At 38.8% G+C, this 19,919-nt stretch overlaps 1 protein-coding gene across 1 annotated transcript in view; it reads right to left on the reverse strand.

Moving 5' to 3' along the window:
• ARHGAP29 (Rho GTPase activating protein 29) overlaps positions 1–19,919 on the reverse strand; it is a gene marked incomplete at its 3' end in the record, with an annotated part of 48,927 nt that overhangs the window by 27,293 nt on the left and 1,715 nt on the right. The gene's annotated exons all lie outside the window — the stretch shown is intronic.

The following is a 19,919-nucleotide window of genomic DNA, read 5'->3' on the forward strand; positions in this document are numbered from 1 at the left end:
GCTAGGTTTCAACTCAAGTGTCGGTCAAATCTGAAGTATCTTTAGTATATAAGCCTAGATCTACAAAGGTCTGTCTTGAAGCATGTCAGTCCTCATAAAGAAGTTAAACACCTAAATTATGTTGTGAAGTTAGGCCTAATCTAGAAAAGTTTTCAAACAAGCACACAGACTGGACAAAGGTTTTTACAGCACAGGCCTATTGCTATGCGCCACTTCATTTCACTCCCACACCTTATTTAAAAAAAATAATAAAAAAATAAAAAAAGAATCCGTGTTGCATACATGGCAGAAGTTAAACCACAAGCTCTTCCGTTCTGTTACAGAAGAGGTGCTGGTGCACTGAATTAAAGTTTCACATGCGCTAGAGTGCTGCGTTGCAAGTTGTGGTAAAAAGCTTTCAAATTCAGGAAAGTCTAGCTTATGAAAAAGAAAAAGAGGATCTAATACAAGCTGACTCACTTCCCCACTGAGCAAAGAGCAATGGCAATTCTGTGTTGTGTGTGGCCATAACAAACAGGTCAATACAGACAATTACAGTACAGTGCAAATTGATCCAGTGTTACTCAGAGAACAGTTTCAAATCTGAGCCATTTTGTTCTGGCTACAACACATGACATACAGGCTAGAGGGATCTAGCATACATTCTAATTTTTCTGAGGAATGAACAAAGTACACCTTGACCCATGAGCACAGTATATCACTACTGACAGGCGGGTAGATGAGGGGACTACACACAAATTACAAGCTTTCTAGGGACCACTGTGCTTCAAGCTTTATCTCCCTGCATGTCAAATATCAGGACATTTTTTTTCGACTCTGACTGGCTTATACACGGTCAAAGGAAAAACCTTGACTCAGGAAGCAGACTAAGGCAAAAACTTTATCTATCATTCACTGGCACTTTGCATGTTTTTTCCTGCTGGAGGGGAGTAGGAAGTTCTGCATCCTTAACAGGACACACAGAAGTCTAGGAAAAACCATCTTATACAGCAGTAAACTGAAAAAGCTCTACGTAATTTATTAAAGAAACATAGCTGCAGCTTTATCTTCATCTACATGTATACAAGTTTTTGAACTGGGGACTCAGATACAACAAAGGCAAAAAAATGTGAAGAGCCTGACTAAACGTGGCTGTGATTCAGGACATACACATCAGTAGCAGAGGTAGTTTACGAAAAACACAGGTTGATCTAAAGGCATACTACAGCTCTGAGTTTGGAATTGAATGAGCAAAGCAAGCCAGGCTTGAAGCAGTTTCCATGCACGCAACAGTAGCAGAAGCTGGGACCCTGGATAAGAGATGATATGAAAGAATTCTACAAAAATCACAAAAGGCATGGAAACAGCAGGTAGAATCAATTGTTTACCGATGTCTTTCAGCTAAATATAACACACCTCAGATGATTAAACAGAGCAAGCAAGAGCCAGATTCAAAACAGAAAAGGGTGATTTTTCATGTAAGACACGTAGAATTTCTTGCCAAAGCACAGCATTGACAGACGAAGTTTACATGGAAACAAGGAGAGACTGGTAAAGCTCTTCTATGCTTCCCTGTGGATTACCAATGAGACAATAAAAGCCATGGGTCCAGCTCGCCTGTGCCTTACATGACAGTGGGCGATGCTGCTTAGGAGACAAGACTGGCCACTTTCTGCAGCCCAGTCCCCAGCACCCACGGCTGCAGCACCAGTTGTTCTGTGCACTTCAGTAACTGCTAACAAACCTGCTCTCTTCAAATTTGTTGAATTTGTTTTTAACCTGCCTCCACAACTTCTTCCACTCAGATATTCCACTCTGTAGTCTACTGAACTACTAAGCATTGTACTAAATCAAACAGTGTAACCTGCAACGGCCCAAGAATTCCCCTAAGCAGAAAGAGTTCAGAAGATGGGAGAAGTATCATACATGCCCGACTAATCGTTTTTACTTTTCTCTAGCTATTCACTTTTGACACTCACTGGAGCCCAGACACTGAGTTAGACACAGACTTAGTCTGAGCCAGCATAGCCATTGCCACCCTCTAACACCTGGAGAAATTCTATAGCTGTCAACATGAAATCAGGTAATATTAATGGTACCTTCAGGCTTTAATCCATCAAAACCTCAATTGTAGTCCATCAATGCAAGAATAAATGCTGTGGGAGTACCAGGCAGCTGCAGGCAAAGGGGAAAAGGAAGGACAGCAGAGCTGTATTGATGCCCACACACTCAAAGTGGAACAGACAACATAGAAAATATAGCTGAAAATTACAGTAACATGTTATTTTCAGGAAATAGGTTATTAAGTAAAGGTAATTCCAGTTAGTTCATTAAGAAACACGCTTGGTGTACAGACTTAATTTCTGAAATACCAAAGGAGGTAGTCTATGGAGACAGTGTCTCTTCTCACTCTACAGCTTTCTCGTAGGTGCCCTCCAGGCAATGGAAGGCTGCTATAATTCATTGGGACTAATGACTTATATTGGTAGGACTGGGGCAGACAGGTTTTTATGGAGGCATTTGAAGGTCATATACAAAAAACCTTCCCCATCAGCTGTCTCTGTCTAACCAGAATATATGCAATCCTCACATGAAGGGCATGAATAGGGCTAGAGATAATCTGCATAAATACACCATTTGGCCAGAACTACATCTCTTGCCTAGACAAGATGAAGGTGTCACTCACTGCCCTCTGATGCACAGACATCCACTTGTGGGTGGAGAAAAAAAAGAATTCCTAATCATGTGGTCAGGAATACCCATGAACATATCCCACAACCAGGTCCTTCTGGTGACATGGGGAGTAGACTTTTAGACCCCTAACAAGCTGGTGAGGGAAACAAGGCAGGAAACCAGTGAAACAAATCTAGAGATGACTGCCAGCATGAGAGTCCTCAGGAGGGAGTGTGCCACAGGCATATGACAAACTGCATGAATTATTCTGGGGAGCTCAGGGTGACCCACAATTACAGGCTTGTAATTAGAGGATAAAACAGCCTCTTGAGGTTCCTTACAGGTTAGGTCAAGGCAAAAAAAACCCAAAAAAACCCAAAAAACAAACACAAAAAACCACAAAAAAAACAACCCACCAACATACAGAGGACTAATTAAAGCATATCTGGTCCCAAAATGCAGTTTCTTAGTATTAAGATTTGATATTTTACCAGATTAACAGAGCCGGGGAAAACAAACACAATAAGTGGGAGAAGATGAGAGAAACACAAGCCTCACAAGAAACAAGATGAGGGACACAAGCCTCTCTAAGTCTCAAACAGAAGCACTAAGCTTCAAAGGGAAATGCAAGTTAAAAACAACTGCTATGAGATGTTTATCATACCATCCAGAAGAACACTATCACTAAAATAATGCATTCAAGCATGAGATTAGTTATTTGTACTCTCAAAAGCAAAGGTCTGGCTACACCCAGCTGAGATGCCTTTGTATTCCATCACTGTATTATTTGTTTACAAAGTATCTGAAACATTGTTTCTTTGCCTCCATAAGACAAAAGGCCTGTGACACAAGTGGTGCACGGGGAGGGTGGGGGCAGAAACCATCAGGAACCGCAACTACACGGCATTCAGCAACTGACACCCGCCAAACAGACACTAAACCAGAGATTTCCTGTTAAGGACAGATTTATAAACCTCAGGTAGTAACATAATCCAAATATGCCACATTAATAGAAACACAGTTTTAATACTAAGGAGTCCAAAAATGGCTAAGACACCAACAGTAAAGCAAATACTGTTTATTGTGAAAAGAATGCACGAGGAAACATGTCTCCAAGTTCCTGCAGCGATTCCATCTGACTTAAGCAGTCATAAAAATTAATATTTACTTTCAGTTTTTCTTCTGTTCCTTGTCTCACTGTACACATTCATTTCTCTATGTGAAGTGAAGCAGGAAATTCCTCCACCAGTGGATGCTATATCAGGTTTTAAATCTTTCCCAAGCTTAATTACCCAAATTGCAGTACCATCGGAGACTACTTAGTACTGGTGTCCAGAGGACTGCAACTGCCAGTGATCCTGCAGCACAGAGGACCAACCTGGGCATGTGAGTCCAGCTGTATGGGACTACAGCCTCCTGGAATCAGTGAGTCCCCACCCCTCAAAAGAAAAAAGAAAAGAGCTCCTAAAACTCCTTTTACTCCTAAGGCAACCACATGAAAGGATACTCTAGAACTGGAGAAAGAATTGGGTAAAAGAGGCTGTAGCCAAAGCTGACAAATCTAATGCACAACGATACAACAAAGCAGCTGGGAAGCCTGGCAGTGTCAGCCAAGCCACCTCAGTAGCACACTGTTGTCATCAGCATCCCACTTCTTGATGGTTTCAGTCACCACATTTTACAACCTCTCATCTATCTTTAATGTAAAAATAACATAAGATACCTATTTTCTAATTTTAGCTATTTCTCAACAGGAAGCCTTTGTTTAGTAAACATTAGCAAGCAATAATGCCTTACAGCTATGGATTCTGTTCATGCAAAACAAAATGTGCTCATCAAGTTCGTCAGTGCCAGTCACTGTCCCTGCCAAGTCAGGGCTGGTCACAATACCCGCAGCCGGGAAAGGCACTGCTGTGTCAGTCGGCTGCTATTCTTCTGTCTGACCTGATTTACTGTTGGCCCAAACATTTCTGAAGCTGTTTGTTTCAACAAATGTTTGTCAGGACAAATTTAAACGCAGTCTAACCTACAGCTTTCCCTCCTCATGGCTATTGCATATTCTATGCTGCTGTTCAGACCCATACAGAAGATGCATTTACGATTCTGCTTACTGCATCTCCACACAGAACATTAACACTTTCTAGCAGCAGCAGACTCTCCTTCTGCTGTTTCCACCAGTCATCAGAGAAGGAGAACCACTAATACAATTATTGTATTGCCATGGCTAAAAGTTTGTTTAGAAGTGAAGCTGGTCACACTGACAACGAGAGAAGACAGGGTATCCATCCAGATAAACCAACCGAAAAGGAAAACATCAATGACAAATTCTTGAATTCAGATTACGAGAATTTCAAAGCAAATACTGTAGTTCGCACTGTCTAATAAGGTCCTGCTTTCCATAAGAGCCTTCTTACAAGTAGAAAGATGTGATTATTTACTTCACGCATTCAATAGCTTTCAAGAGTGTTACACAAAGTCAAAGATGCTACCAGTATGGAAGGACCTGCCATGCATACTCTCTACAGCCACAAGTTTATATACATAGACCAGTGTTTTGACCATGGGAGGGAACATATACAAACTCATATCAATTGTTGTGAAAATTTTGCTATAAACTTGCGTTTTTGCACAAATACTTTCTCTTCCTGCCTTTATGAGGATGATTAAATACCTTGTCTTTCATAAGTATCTCCCATGAACTCACTCACTGTGTGGATGTTATTGCTAGTTTAAGAAGATTAATAAACGTGAGTGGATGAGAACACTTAAATGCCAGTTGTGTTCAAAGCCACTAGCCCACAGGCAGAGGCAGAAACCAGCCACCACCCTCAGGAGGTCTAGTCCTGGTCTTGAGAACTGCCTTTGTAAATCGCTGCTTTCCTGGGGCCAGTGAGGAGTGTTACTTCAGCTCATTTTCTATTTCCACTGAAACAGAGCAGCCTCAATTCTGATTTTAAGTACCACTACAGGTGTTCTGCATAAATTCTAAACTCCTTCAGATGAAAGGGAGAAGCCAGACAGTCTTGTAGGGCGGTCACAAGAACAAGCACACAAACTGGGAAGCCACTTCTCCAAAATATCAATATCTGGATCCAGAACTTTTTACTAAAGTTTCGCCTTATGGAATGCAAACAGTCAGCTCCTCATCGCTTTTGATCTTTGAAGGTTTCACAGGAAATAAATAGGACTAATCAACATTTCAATCTGGAAGACCAACATCTTGGCTGAAAGACTGTCAACTCTTATTTACTAATAACCTCATTTTTGGCATTAAGGTAAATTACATCCTGCTTCCATTACATTACACAAAAGTATTACATGGTATCAATAACACCACCTAGGTCAGTGGGGAGAAAGAAAAAAGTCGGCACTGAAATGAAGCTAAGCCAAAGTAAAGCAACTTTAAACTAAAATCATATTACTATCATCTTCATCAATGTCTGCGTTGTGTACTAGGAAACTGTCAGCACTCAGTTCAGAACCTGATCCAGAATATGAGACTCCTGAGTGAGCACCAGAGAGTAGGCAAAACAATGAACTGTGTGGAAATCACCTAGTTCTTACATCTACAGTTTGGGAAACACTCCCAGATTAACCCATCATTTTCTTTTTGCCGTCCTCCCCTATCAGCCTCACTCTCCCATGATTAACAGTCTGTCGTGTTTGTCTGATCTGACAGAGGTCACCATCACACCCAAACCACAACAAGAACTAATCACACACCCAGTGAAAGCATGTTATACACTTTGGTTTGACTACACGTAAAGTTGACCTATGTCACTGCTGTCTAGTCTCAAGGAAGCTTTTGGAAGGCAATAAACATATGGGCTAGATGTGATTTTCATTGATTGTAGAGGTATAAAACAAACAAAACATTTTTCCTTTAATGGTGCTGTAGATTTTTTATTTGTTGGTGGCCATAGTCCAGGAGTGATAAGAAAACAGCAGTCTTAGTTATCATATTTCTTCCTTTATTGGGCTGTATGAACATGCTGCAGATGTAAGGAATGAAACATTTTGACTAACTGAAGAACAAAAACTCAAAGATGTTCTGGAGTAAGTTTTCCTTGTAAAATCTCTAACAGGGCTGGAAGCTGCGAAAGGCACCAGTGAGGTCACCACATTTCAACCCTGTGTTATGATGCAGAATCAGAAGTTACCTACCCATCCCTACGGCAAGAAAAATTGTACTTGAAGCTTTCAACATAGCAAGCTGGCCTGCCCAAGCTCTTTCATTAATGGGTATCATGGCAACTCTGGTTGTCATGGCATCGTTAAAGGACACTACACCAAACTCATACAGTCTTTGGCAACACGTGCTCCAGAATCCATTGCAACCAATGTTACAATCACGTTATATTGCAGAAAAAGTGACAATTTATGGAAAATAAACAGTTAAGCAATCACTTCAATGAAGAAAATCTAAGGAACTTGTGAGGTTTGATTAGGAATGAGGAAAAGAAAGCCATGAAAGTAGTAACCCAAGCCCTTACATTTGACATAAAAGCATTAAGGCTTGGGAGGTTTTTTTTGAGAAGAATAATATATAGATCAAATTCAGTAGAATGCATGGAAGTTCCCTGCAAATGGCTTATTGAACACAGTATATTGAAAGTAGCTATATGTTGAGTTATTATATGCAAATAATGTTTTTATAATACAAGATAGGATTTAGCATTTGGCAAGCTACTTGTCTATTTACTGCTAAGCTACTAAATTTGAACTTAAAATTAGCTTGTACAAACTGAGGTCACAATTAAAAAGCACCCGCCATTTACATTTTTTTTTGTATTTTACAGGTGGAAGTTCTGTCCTGACTTTCTGAAATAAACAGGGTGAAAGCACAGCCTTGCAATTTTTGCACAAAAATTGCTCTTGCATAAAACACAAAACTTCCCCCCATTATTCCAGCCTTCCAGGTAAGGCTTCTAGCATGATGTTCTTTTGTCGCGTACTGGAAATACACAACCAGCTCTTTTTAAATTTGTTATTTGCTATCAGGGATTGACCAAAATATTAATACATCAGTCTGTCCATTTATATTTGACCATTAACCATGCTGACTAGCCCCTGTGATGTGACCTTAAGCTATGGTGGCTTTTGTTTGGTTTTAAACTGGGCTAACATTCCTACCCCATTTTAATAATGGACTGATTCTGTACTACTGAAAAGTCAAAGGTTTTGTAAGAAGTCCTTGTCTATGTAAACAGGGAAAAACCAAGATTAGATTCATTTTCAGAAATTAAAGTTGTAAAAAAAAAAATTCAAGATGTCTTAAAAAATCTTTTCAAAAAGTCAAGAAAATAGATGGTGTACATGCAAAATATACAGGATAATAAAAATCTTATAATTCTGCCTACATTGAAAGCAGTTAAATATTTTCATTATGTTGGTTTACCAACTGACATCAGCAGAACAGTTGTTACTTCACATTCATTTCACATTTAAATTCATAGATGAACTCCCCACTTGTGTATGTGGGGAAGCCTTTTGGAAAAAGCCTACCACAAAGCAGCTTTTCATTAATCTATTTCACTATGCTGTATGCAACATTCCTTCAACTTTTGTATTCTACTATGCCTTGAGATTCCAGTCAACTAACCTAGATGTGTTCAGCCATGCAGTTTAATCTTTAGAATACATTAATCTTTTATTAACACAAAATTTAAAGACATTAAACCAGTAATGAAAACTGCTGGAGTTTCCTTATTTACCTATTTCTGACAAATGTGGGTGAACACACCAAATGGCCATTTTAACCCCTGTTCATTTCATTTCCCTGAGGCTTCCAGAAGTTTAAGAATGAAAGTAGCTGAGGATAATGCTTCAAGCACTTTCAGAACACAGTTTAAGTTAGAACTGTAAATTGTCAAGTGGATCTAGGAGGATTTGCAACTATACTTTCAGTAGTACGCATACTCTACTTATTTCTTATTCAAAGGCATTTCACTAAAACTTAGTAGTCCCTGCACTGAATAGCTGACAATCTAAGACATTGTTAAATAAAATGATAAAATTGTTATTCTTTAAGCAACTATTTTCCTTGCATATTGGTTCAAGTTCTGCAAACATATGAAGCAATGCTCATTCAACTTCCACAGCACAAATTTCTGGAAAAAACCAAAACAAGTCGAAAAAGGAAAGATCATCCTCAGAAAGTTGACCTTACCCTATCAAACTGGCACACAGAAGGGATAGTATGAAAGTTTTGTTTTATTCATTCAAAAGAAAATAAATTTAACCTTTGCTAACCCACATCACGCGATTATAAAAAAAAAATACTTAACCTTTAACTCATTTTACTTTTAGTCTAAAAACACTATTTGTTCTACATGGCTGCTCCTTGTACTTTTAGCCTAAGTCACTGAGTGAAGAAGCTATTTTATTGCTGCCAGCCCACCTAGTTTTCAAAAGACCACACAAAACCAGGATTATGAGATTATATGGTGTTAAACAAGAGGGGCATTACTTTGTGCATCTCTTTTAAAGGACCTTTAAAAACACAATTACAGACTGCTATAGGATGTGATAGTATTCCATTTCTGGTTTGTTGATTAAAAGAGCAAACTTACACAAAATCAACTTAGATTAAGTGATATTCAAATCACTACAGTAGCAGATGATGCATTAGTTGTCTAGAAAACAAATGAACACAAAGGATTAATTATTTGAAGTTCCAGCATTGAAGTCCTGCTGAAACAACCACTCAAGAGAGTAAGGCCTGACTATAGACCTGGCCCAGGTGACACAGTGATGAGCTATTTCAATGCTCAAAAAGAAATACTTTCAAAATCTTCCCACTTCCTAGATTCAGAAACAGTCAATCCCTTCTTCTATAGAATATTTTGGTATCACATATTTCACACCAAAACAGCTTTTAGAATTTCATCTGAAAACACTACAACGCTGTCATTATAGCAGTAACTGATGTCACACTGGTACTTTCATGCCCCAGAAGACAAGAGTAACCCACAGCACAGCTCACTACACATTCTAATTGAGTACTATTTCTTCACAAACCTTGCAATAGAAAGGTGACAGACCACAGAATCTGTTTCCATTATGGTTCTGGATTTACACAGCTGTTTCCATCTTGTACCACTGAAGCTGCCATTCCAGCTAGTCAATGCTAAATTAAAACAAACAAAAACCAACACACCACAACCAAAGCAAAGGATGTGCAGGTCTGCAAAACCTACAGAATGTGAAAATTATAATGGAAACAAGCAGAACTTGGTCAACTACATATTTGAATAGTAGCCCCAAGCATTTAATTTTTCATCCATTGGCATGCAGCATCTGATGCACAACCAGCTTCCCTCGTTAGTAAGAATCCGATTTATTTATAAGCTCCAGATCTACTACGTTCTTTCCAAATTAAGTTCTTAGCCACCTTCTCTAAAATCTTACGACCAGTCATCAGCCAAAGCCAGCTACATCTAGAAAAACTTCTCCATTCCTTGCTCTTAAGACAAGGGCTAAACAGGAATACCAGAGAGCTTTTAATTTGGCCACTCTGCAGTCGTAATTCAGCTGTTAGTTTCCTCTTCTTCAGGACCAGCATAAGCTATTTGTCATGGTCACTTTCTCAAGGCTCTTAGTTAACTGTGTTCACTCAACTCTCACATGTCACAATTCACATATGCTACTACACTTTCAGATAAACAATTTGCACCTTAGCAAATGAAGCACTGTCCCTCCAAAAAGCTGCTGCCTCCTTCAAGTGCCCTTCTGCTGACAGTGATTAACCTACTTGTGTGCTGAGACCACAGCCCATCGACCACTACTGTTCTGTTTCTCCGCATGTCCACTTTAGTGATTCCAGTAAACATTTTTTCCCCATTGTTGTCAGCATTGAAGAACTTCTGGACAGACTTTTTAATTCAATAGTTGTAGCAACATCTGGAACAAAGTACCCTATATACAATCTATGAAACAAACAAACAAACCCTCACATACCACACATCCCTATAAAACCAACCAACTACAAAATAACTTAGGCATCCTAACTAAAGAACCAATCAGACCACTATCTAACGCTAATACTTCAGGAACTCCCTGTGCATAACTATTGCAGCAACATCTGATCTTAGAAATAGAGTAAGAATATGCTGTAGTCCAAAAGTAGAACATCAGCTGAGATGCTAGATTTGTTCACAGAGAGTCCTAAACCGATCACACCTGTATGAACTGGAAAAAATGCAATACTATGCTCAGAGTAGAGTACCCTTTGGAAACCCTGTGCTACAAAACTGAAATTTGGCCCCAGATCCTAAAGATGTCAAAATCTCTTGCTGAAAAGGCATGCGGTGAGAGAGAGGACACACTTGTACTTTAACACACAAACATAATTCCTGCAAATGACTGATCTACAATCCTGTGATTCATTTTAATCAAAGACAACATTATTTTCAAGGCATCTTAGCTAAAACTTTCTCAACAGGCCTGCCACATCTTGCAGATTCCTAAAACTAGAAAGGGATCAAGATAGTACGAGAGTTAGAAGAAACACCTCATTTTTTCCAGAATAAAAGCCTGCCTTTCCATTTAGCATTCACAGTATACATATCAACATTCATAATATCACGGTTATTTTGGCTCATAGATAAGTAGTACTAACAGAACTTTTAAAAGCGTAATGAACTGCCACAACACCCACCTGTGGGCCCTGAATCCAAGTCAAACACAGCACAGAGAATCAACACATTTGAAAAAGGGATCACACTATACTATTACAATAGCTCTTTGGAGCTACTGAAGTCATCAGAATTTGAACCTTAAGCTTCCTTATTTCTCCCATATATTCTCCAACATCCATTTACAGTAAAAAATAAAGAAGTCTGTATGCTATTTCACATACAGACATGTAAGAAGATGAGAGACCAAAGTCCCAGCATTAATTCTCTGATCATCATTCTAGACCAAAGCAACTGGAGACATTTAAAACACTGCTTCACAAGCAAAAGGACCGTGTAACTGAGTGCCCAGCCCCAGATAAGAGTCTTGTAAGGTCCTTTGAAAGCTTTTCACTGCTCCTTGCATTAGCTATATTTTCATTGCCATTTGAAAATTAATAATGGAGCTTTCATTGCCACTTCTGATTTAAGCAATAACTGGAGCAGTTTAGTCATGACACAGAACACAACTCTGAAGAGTTAAGTTTGATAAACCAACCTTCATCTGAAGTTGACAGAGTCTCCAAACTACAGATAAACAAAACCAGCAAATAAGAATTCCTACATATTTTTAAAATTGGCCCAAGGAAACACCTTCAAACAGAAAGCAAGGAAAAAAGGTAAAAAGGAAAAAAAAAATCCTTTGACAGCTAAGTCACAGCCTCTATAAAAAAAAAAATTCTTCAAGTCCTGTGTTTCAGTTACACTGTTCTGTTATGAATGTAATTAATGAAAGTTTAACCCAAACATAGCAATCTTCTATAAAAAAGGGCATTTTAGGGATACAAAGGAGTGAGACCCCATAAAATCCCTACTTGCCTTAAAAAAGGGAAATAGCTACCTATGAAGATCAAGGTCCAAATTTCCTTCCCTGCCATGCAGTTCTAACTCCCATCCATTAATGAGACATTAGATCCAACGTAAACAAATTACAGAAACTGCCAGACTAGATTGCTTGAAATTAAGAAACAAGTCAGCTTCAGTTCTGTGACCAAGCTACATAAATAGGAAGAAAAAACAGTCACAATGAGACTGGTTGAAAAGGAATGATTTAGTCTATTAAATCCTCATTAAGTAAAGATCATTAAAATGACAGTCACAACTTAGACAAAGGCAAACAAAAAAGTCACTTGTATTTATGTTCCTGTTTTATGCTGCAACTTTCATACATAAATGCATCAGAGAAAATGCAACATTTTTGAGGATATACTAGAATACTTTTTGCCAAGGGATCTTGTTTTGTTTTTAAACACAAAAGCTCCTACACGTACACAGGAATTGCTGTTAAGAACAGAAGACTTCACACTACATATGAATCAAATCACATCTTTCTGGCATTGGGGCAGATTCTTTGGGACACAAGTTTTTGTGTCCAAGTGTTCCTCTGTTTCTTAGGTAAGCTGCAAACTGCATTAGAAGAATTTTTCCTGTTGAAAGGCCTAACTTTACCTCTCTATTAAAAAAAAATAAATCTGACTATATTAATTTTCTTCCTCACTATTCAGCTTTCACCTTGCTAATCTTGTAATATCGGTTTCATTAGTTGCTGTGACAGAAAGGGAAGGTAATTCTAATTAACAAAATGGTTAAAGCTCTTTAAGTGTTTCAAGATTCTTTTTTACATCAGAAATGCAAAAAGGAGGAAGAACAGAGTTTTACTTGTGTTTCATTTTTTGCACCTCAACAGCAATGTAAAAATGGAAAATGCCTATGCCCTTTCACAAATAGTTCAGAGTTTTCCTAAAGGCAGATATGCTAATTAAGTCAACAAAAATATCCAAACTGCACATAAAGGTTGACTTTCCATTTTCCACTCACAAGCCTTCAAGACACACACACCCCTCCTGATTGCTGATCTTAGACACTATGGCAACAAGTGAACATTTGTTCTGAAGGAATGCGGAGTATGCAACTGGGGGAGGGGTAGTCCTATCAGCCACAAACTTATCTGCTGGTCCACTAAGTTATTATTTAACTTTCATCTTCCCTGAAACTGAAGAAACAGCATTTACTACCCAGTGTTAGCAACCTGCATTTAACAGGCAGCTTACACTCTGATTATGAAGAACAGAGCTTTGCTTGAACTGAACTTCAAGGAGGTTGTTTTTTTTCCCCTCGCCTTGTTCAGACTACTGGAAACAGAATTGTTCATGACTGCAGTGCTCTTATATCACAAACCCGCAAAGCAAAAGAAAATGCCCAGCTCCTCTGGCTCCGGCCACAGTGTCTTTAAGTCCAAGACTCCCTAAACAAAACCCTGCAAGAGGGCAGACTCCTAAAAAACAAAAAGCTTGGACAGAAAAGGTGGTGGAATGATCTGGAGTGAAATGACAAGAAAGGTGGAAAGGTCTCTCCGGGCTGAAGCGTAATATTCCAGGGGGAAGCATGGTCCATAGCTATGGGTGTCTCCCACAAACTTGGACTGTAAACTACTTTTTGTAGGCTTGTTGTCAGGTTTCACTAGTTCTTTCAAGAACAGAGTCCTGTGGAGTATGTTGAACTCCTGCTTTTTTTGCAGAACTTCTCAGTTTGAGGAATCTAGCACTGGACAGGATCAGGACTCACAGCCAGGGATCTCAGTGCGTCCTGCTTATGGGAGAGACCAGGATGAAAGGACAATGTGGAAGGAGGGGAAGCACAGGGAAACGAGTAGGTTGCCTCTGGTTTGCTCTCGTCCTAGAGCTCTACTAAGAGAAGCAGTTTACAGGCCTGTCTTTTTTATTTTCTTCTGAGTTTTGCCATGAAAAACATCAGAAACTGTTAGAAAACCCAAACGAACACAAAACAATCACTACTATTGGCTGTAGATTCTTAGCAATAATTTCACTTGTTAAAAAAATTAAGAAAGTATTTACTTCGTTCTTATCCTTGTTTACATCTTTTAGATCTCTCAGCTTGAAAGACAATTTCACATTTGCCAAAGAACAGTTTCAGATTGACAGAACTAATACTTAACACTGACTACTACTTGGAGATATGTGAAAGGGTGTACTACGGAATTTCCAGGTCAGAAAGACAGGAAGCACATATGTCTTTGCATATAAGAAGCAGGTTTTAGGAAAGCAACTTTAAAAGATGACTGTGAAATTCAAATATGTTAAAAACTCAGAGCTAAGAAGGCTGATTAATTTGCCATCTACAAAGGGCATTTTCTGCTTGCTGTTCTCCCTCTCACTTGCACCTTTCATACACCCCTGTCAAACTTAGCATTCAATAGAAGAGATGGCAGAGCTGGTATGGGGTTCAGCAGTAATGCCAGGGCAGAGCACCACACCAACTCAGACTCATCTCTTACAGTCTTGGTCCACTTTAACCTCTGGCCACTCGTTTCTTTGCCAGTCACCTTCTCCCTCTTTTGCTGGTACCCACGACAACCTAACAGCCAGCCCGTTCACAAAACTGATTTGGCTGAAAACAAATTGTTCTTCCTAGGACTGGTTTTCAGGCAGATCTGCCCCCAGACCTTGCTTGCTCTGCAGTCACCAGAGAACTGCTGCCAGTGCCAGGAGGAAGCAGCGAGATCACAGCAGCTCACACTTCAGTTTCTTCTCCAAGCTGCTGTGAAAACACGCTATTAGCATGGCTTAAAACAGAGCCCTAACAAAACAAGCTCTATAATAAGAAAACAACAATTTTAGGCACATCTTGTAGATTTTCAATAGTTACAGAACTGTACCATTGATTCAGCTGTTAGTGGGAAATGAAAACCTGTAATTTCTGCATGAGCACCTTCAGAAGCGACTCTTCCCAGGTGCCTCACACCTGCCCCAGTCTGGTTCAGTCCCAGCTTCCCTGCGACTGCGTCTCACAAGGTCACTTCTGCCAACTCTGCTACGGGAACAATAACATCCAAAGCAGCAAATACAAATTGTCAGAATTCGCCTCTTAACACCTTATTTGCTTCAGCACGATGATGAACGATGTTATTACAGGCTAACATATTTAACACATGCAGTTAATTCTTTGTGGACCAAGTCTGAATAGAGCTACAAAGTACAAAAAAAGGTCATATTTTAATAATAAGTTACAGAATCATTCTTCAGGTATTACAACGTATAACACTTCAGTAGATCCTGGAAGTGATTAACATTAAAATTCCACTTCAGACTTTTTATGAACATCCTCAAATGTTGTGATTTCTGTAACAGGATTTATTATCTACTAGATGCTTTGATTTCCCATTTTTTTTGGTGCTACGTGGAATAAGGGGAATGATGTGCTATGCTTTACATTAATTCCTCTGCCCTTTTCCGAGGATTCTTGAAGGTCATTTAATCAACTCACAAGCAGATTGTTTATGCATTTAATAATGACTGTGTTCTCACAGTTCCCACAAGCTGCCCTGACTGCATTTTACTTTCCCTTCTCCAATGAAAGTTTTTAATCTAGAACACAAAATACTATCAAACAGAAAACCAGCACGTTCTTTCACAAAAACTTCTAAAGAGGTCAGTCCAACTTCCTAAAAAAACGCCACAAAAACAAAATACATCAAACCAACCAAACAAACAAAAAACCATCCCAACCAACACCCACAACCACCACACATTCCTTCCAGAGACTGTTGCAAAGGAAGATAAACACTTTATCAGATCCTTGTTTAGAGCAGTTTGCCCACCTACCAACTATTCATACTATGAGGTATCGTTAGACAGGTAAATACATCCAGTTTAAGGTGTATCAAAGACAGCACATATCATTGAGAAGCATCAAAACTGGAATAAAGATCCAACAGCAAAATTACACCTAGTATTTTGTTATCATAATTTCAATCTGTAATCTTCACCGCAATAGCTAATGAACTTCAGATTTCCATAGCAAAAACAGGACAAACTTTCAAAAACATTGCCTCAGAAAAACAACACTAACATTTTATACTTTCAGAATAATACAGAGAAATAAAAATCAAATGCTAAAAATACTAAAGTGCCTTCATCATAAGGACAGTACTGAAAAAGGACACATTTATCCAGCCTGGAAGGGCTGAAGAGGAATCATTCATCTTTGACCCTCAAGCACTATATTCAGCAGACGTCTTCTGGCTTTTAGTGTAGCATGTGATTAATACCAATCTGCACGATGCTAAAACAATGTTTTGAAGTCACTAGAGATTACAGGTTCCTTATTTTGAGCAAACTACTTACCTTGACACACCTTTAAAATTGTCCCACTGGGCTGAATATCTTATCCTTCAAAAATAAGGACCTGATACATTTCAAGTTAGGTAGCATTCTTGATCCTTTTGAAAATATTGGTGCTACTATAAAGGGGAGGCAGACATTCCTGACCCGGCCATCCAGCTTCACCGGTATTTTTACCTCTGCTTCAGTTTAATAAACAAATAAATGAATTTTTTAAAATCTTAACAAAGTCTAAGAAACCAGACAGCAAAATGTGATCCTCAAAGAGTAAACTGTGATGAAAGGCAGAAGTTTTATCTTGCTATTCTGTTTTCTAAGGTATCTGGGGGTGTGGAGGGGGAGAGCGTACATTAACATTTTGGAATAAGCTCCAATTTACATTAGTTGAAAGAAGGATGAACTTGAGGAAATGAGCTTTTGCTCATGAGGAGGACCTAGAATTACCTACATGAAGCACATAATATCACACTTTGAAGATTACTTCAAAGTTGGTGATAAAGCAAGCAATAATTCCTAAGTGTATTCTGAAGTACAGCTCAAGAAGATTATATATTAAAGTATAAAGTATAATTACTCCCGCACTTTTAAACCACATGCAAATTTTACCCTAACAGCTATTCACAATGAAACAGTATTTCCCACAGTCCCGAAGGCAGACCTTACAGAATGAAATATACATTACATTCCTTAAAAAAAAATGCAGATGTCACAAAACCAGTAGCTAACTATCTTCAGACTAGGGAAACAGGAACGTTTCCCCCCTCTGATGTGATAAAAGCTACTATTTACTCTTTAAAGTGAAACACTTAGTAAAATATCGTCTAATGAAGAACTCAGACTGTGTCCCAAATATTTTGTGTGGTCCTTTTAAACCTGAGTAAATAAATCTCATTTGAGTAAAGGCCACATAGTGGCATCATTTGCTTAAAGCAACAGTAGAATGTATTATGGACAGTAACAGCACAGACTGTGGCATCACCAGTCTCATACATAGATGCCTACCCTTAAACAGATCCTCAACTCAGCATATCCATGCAATAAGCAATACTATTTTTAAAGTGATAAATCATTTATTAGAAGTTTGTAAGAGGTAGGTCCTGCACGTTTTGTCCCAAAAAGTGGCTGCATGCTTTCTATACAACTTCTATGAGGTATAGGCATCCTTGTATTTTAAAAAGATTGGACAGTGTATAGCAGATACCCCATACCTCCTCTTGTCCAAAGGAACATATTACACATGTAGAAGTCAGCCTCAAAATCCAACAGTGCTTACTTGCAGATGCATTAAACCCACGCTTTGGGACAAGAATTAACCCTCTTCAAGTTATAGGATTTGACTTAAATATACCTCATGCACTTCAAAGTCTGATGTATTTTCAATACTTTGGTCAGGTTAAGCCCCAAGCAGGTCTCCAGCAGAGGCAAAGAACTTCTCATTTACTAAAACACTCTCTACCATGGAAAGTTATTTCTCTTCTTGAGTGCCACTACCTGTGAAGACGGCAGATAGCTCCAGCTTTTAGATTGTACTTCACTGCACGTCCTGCCTTTTCAATGAGGAGTGCAAGATGCAGGCAACAATTAGGTTCTCACACTCTCACCCATTAGCTGGAAAGTTACTATTGGAACTCAAAACACCAAGAGAAAACTCACCAGCTTTCAAGCCATGGTATCTTCATAGTTTGTACTTCGGATGTACATTAAAACTGAAACAAGAACTAAACCTGGGGTACATCAAGAATACAGAAACCCATCAATAAAACTGAAAACCTGATCAGTCTTAAGAGTAGCACAGATTGCAGGTAATGATCTGAGACTTCTAGGTATTAGTTCTAGATAGTTCTCAAGTTTAGCCTTCTAGGCAGGGATTTCTGAGGAACTGTTTTCATTTTCTTCTTATCAGAAAGGAATGTAAATGGACTTATTTTGAATCTCCTCAATATATTTCAATCATCTCTGACCTTATAAAGTTCTAATGCTACAAACAAATACAACCTTTCAGTTCATACACAAAGACACGATGACAATATAACTAACCAAACTAATATCAGTCATATGGCACAATCTCGCTCATCTGGAAATTTAACTGAAGACCAGACCAAGAGACTGATGCACTAACTGTTCAACTACTGCAGGTTCAGCCTGTCATCAAGTTGAATTAAATTAAAAAATCTCTCGTGAATCAGCACTGGATTCATTGACCTGAGTTCAAAGAATTCCCAGACCTCTTATTTTAATGAAGACATTGGTAAAGTGTCTCGATCCTGTGCCTCAAGTTAGATTGCTAGTAACAGATCATTACATCCAGCTAGTACAACGCCTAGATTCAAAAGGAAATTCTTAAAAAGACAGGAAGAACTGAAATGTACGGAACACATGGCATTTCACTCAGCACAAGAGGCAACTGCAAGCTCTCTCATGATCTAACAGCTGCCAAACTTTTCAACTCTATAGTTATATTCAGAGGGGTTTTTGTTTGCGAGTTTTGCAAGGGGGAATGGGAGAGAAGATATTTTGGGTTTTTATGTGAAATATCGTTAAGAAATAATTTCCAAGTTTTTTTAGATTTCAGTTTACACAACAAACATTGCTGAGTGAGATTCTGAAAATAATCAAAGCAAGTTACAATGCCAGGTTTACCTTTGTTGACAAGTAATAGCCAAAATTTATTCAACATTATGACAATGGGACTACTGTCAGAAATTGAATTGTATTAGCATAAGTAATGCAAATAGAAATAGCCTTGAAATCTATAGAAAGTTTCAGTTACATAACACTCGTCCCTTTGAAGAGATCTCAACTTGTTCTTTATGTTACGTATCACTTGCATTTGTACCACACAAAACACAGGACAAGTCTATAATCCAAGGGCACTTATGATCTAGTTCAGACACGAATATGTTACAACCCAAAATAGCTCAGATTTTTCACCCAAGATGGTATCACCACATCAGGAGACTGGTAGGTGAACCAGGGGTGAATAACTGCTAGGATCTCCCAAGGCAGCTCAGATAGCGCAAGCAGGGAATACAACCATCACTTGGTACAAAATTCAAGGCACGTACCCCCGGGAACCAACCCCCCTAATGATGCAGACAGACTCCAGTAGTTGAACAGCCCTGGCAAACAGGGAGCCATAAGGTCAAGAGTGAAGTTACAGTGCATGAGAAAGGTGTTTTTACACAAATCTGCCAAACTGGCAATAATATGACTTATGGTAGAAGCTGAGGAAACACTAGTTGGAGGTCAAAAGACCTACAGCAGACTCTGGGAACCCTTGCCAGGCAAATACAAGAGTTCACTGATGAAACCCTGTTGCTCTTCTGAACTGCCTGAAGATACATGGCAGCATATACACATCCAAATAATGGGTTTTTTTTTTCTGTAGCTAGTAGCAGAATCTATTTTTAGTTCTTATTTCATGAACTTCAAAGCAAAGTTTTACTTTTCA

The sequence above is a fragment of the Nesoenas mayeri genome (assembly GCF_963082525.1).
Source record: "Nesoenas mayeri genome assembly, chromosome: 8".
NCBI classification, from domain to species: domain Eukaryota; kingdom Metazoa; phylum Chordata; class Aves; order Columbiformes; family Columbidae; genus Nesoenas; species Nesoenas mayeri.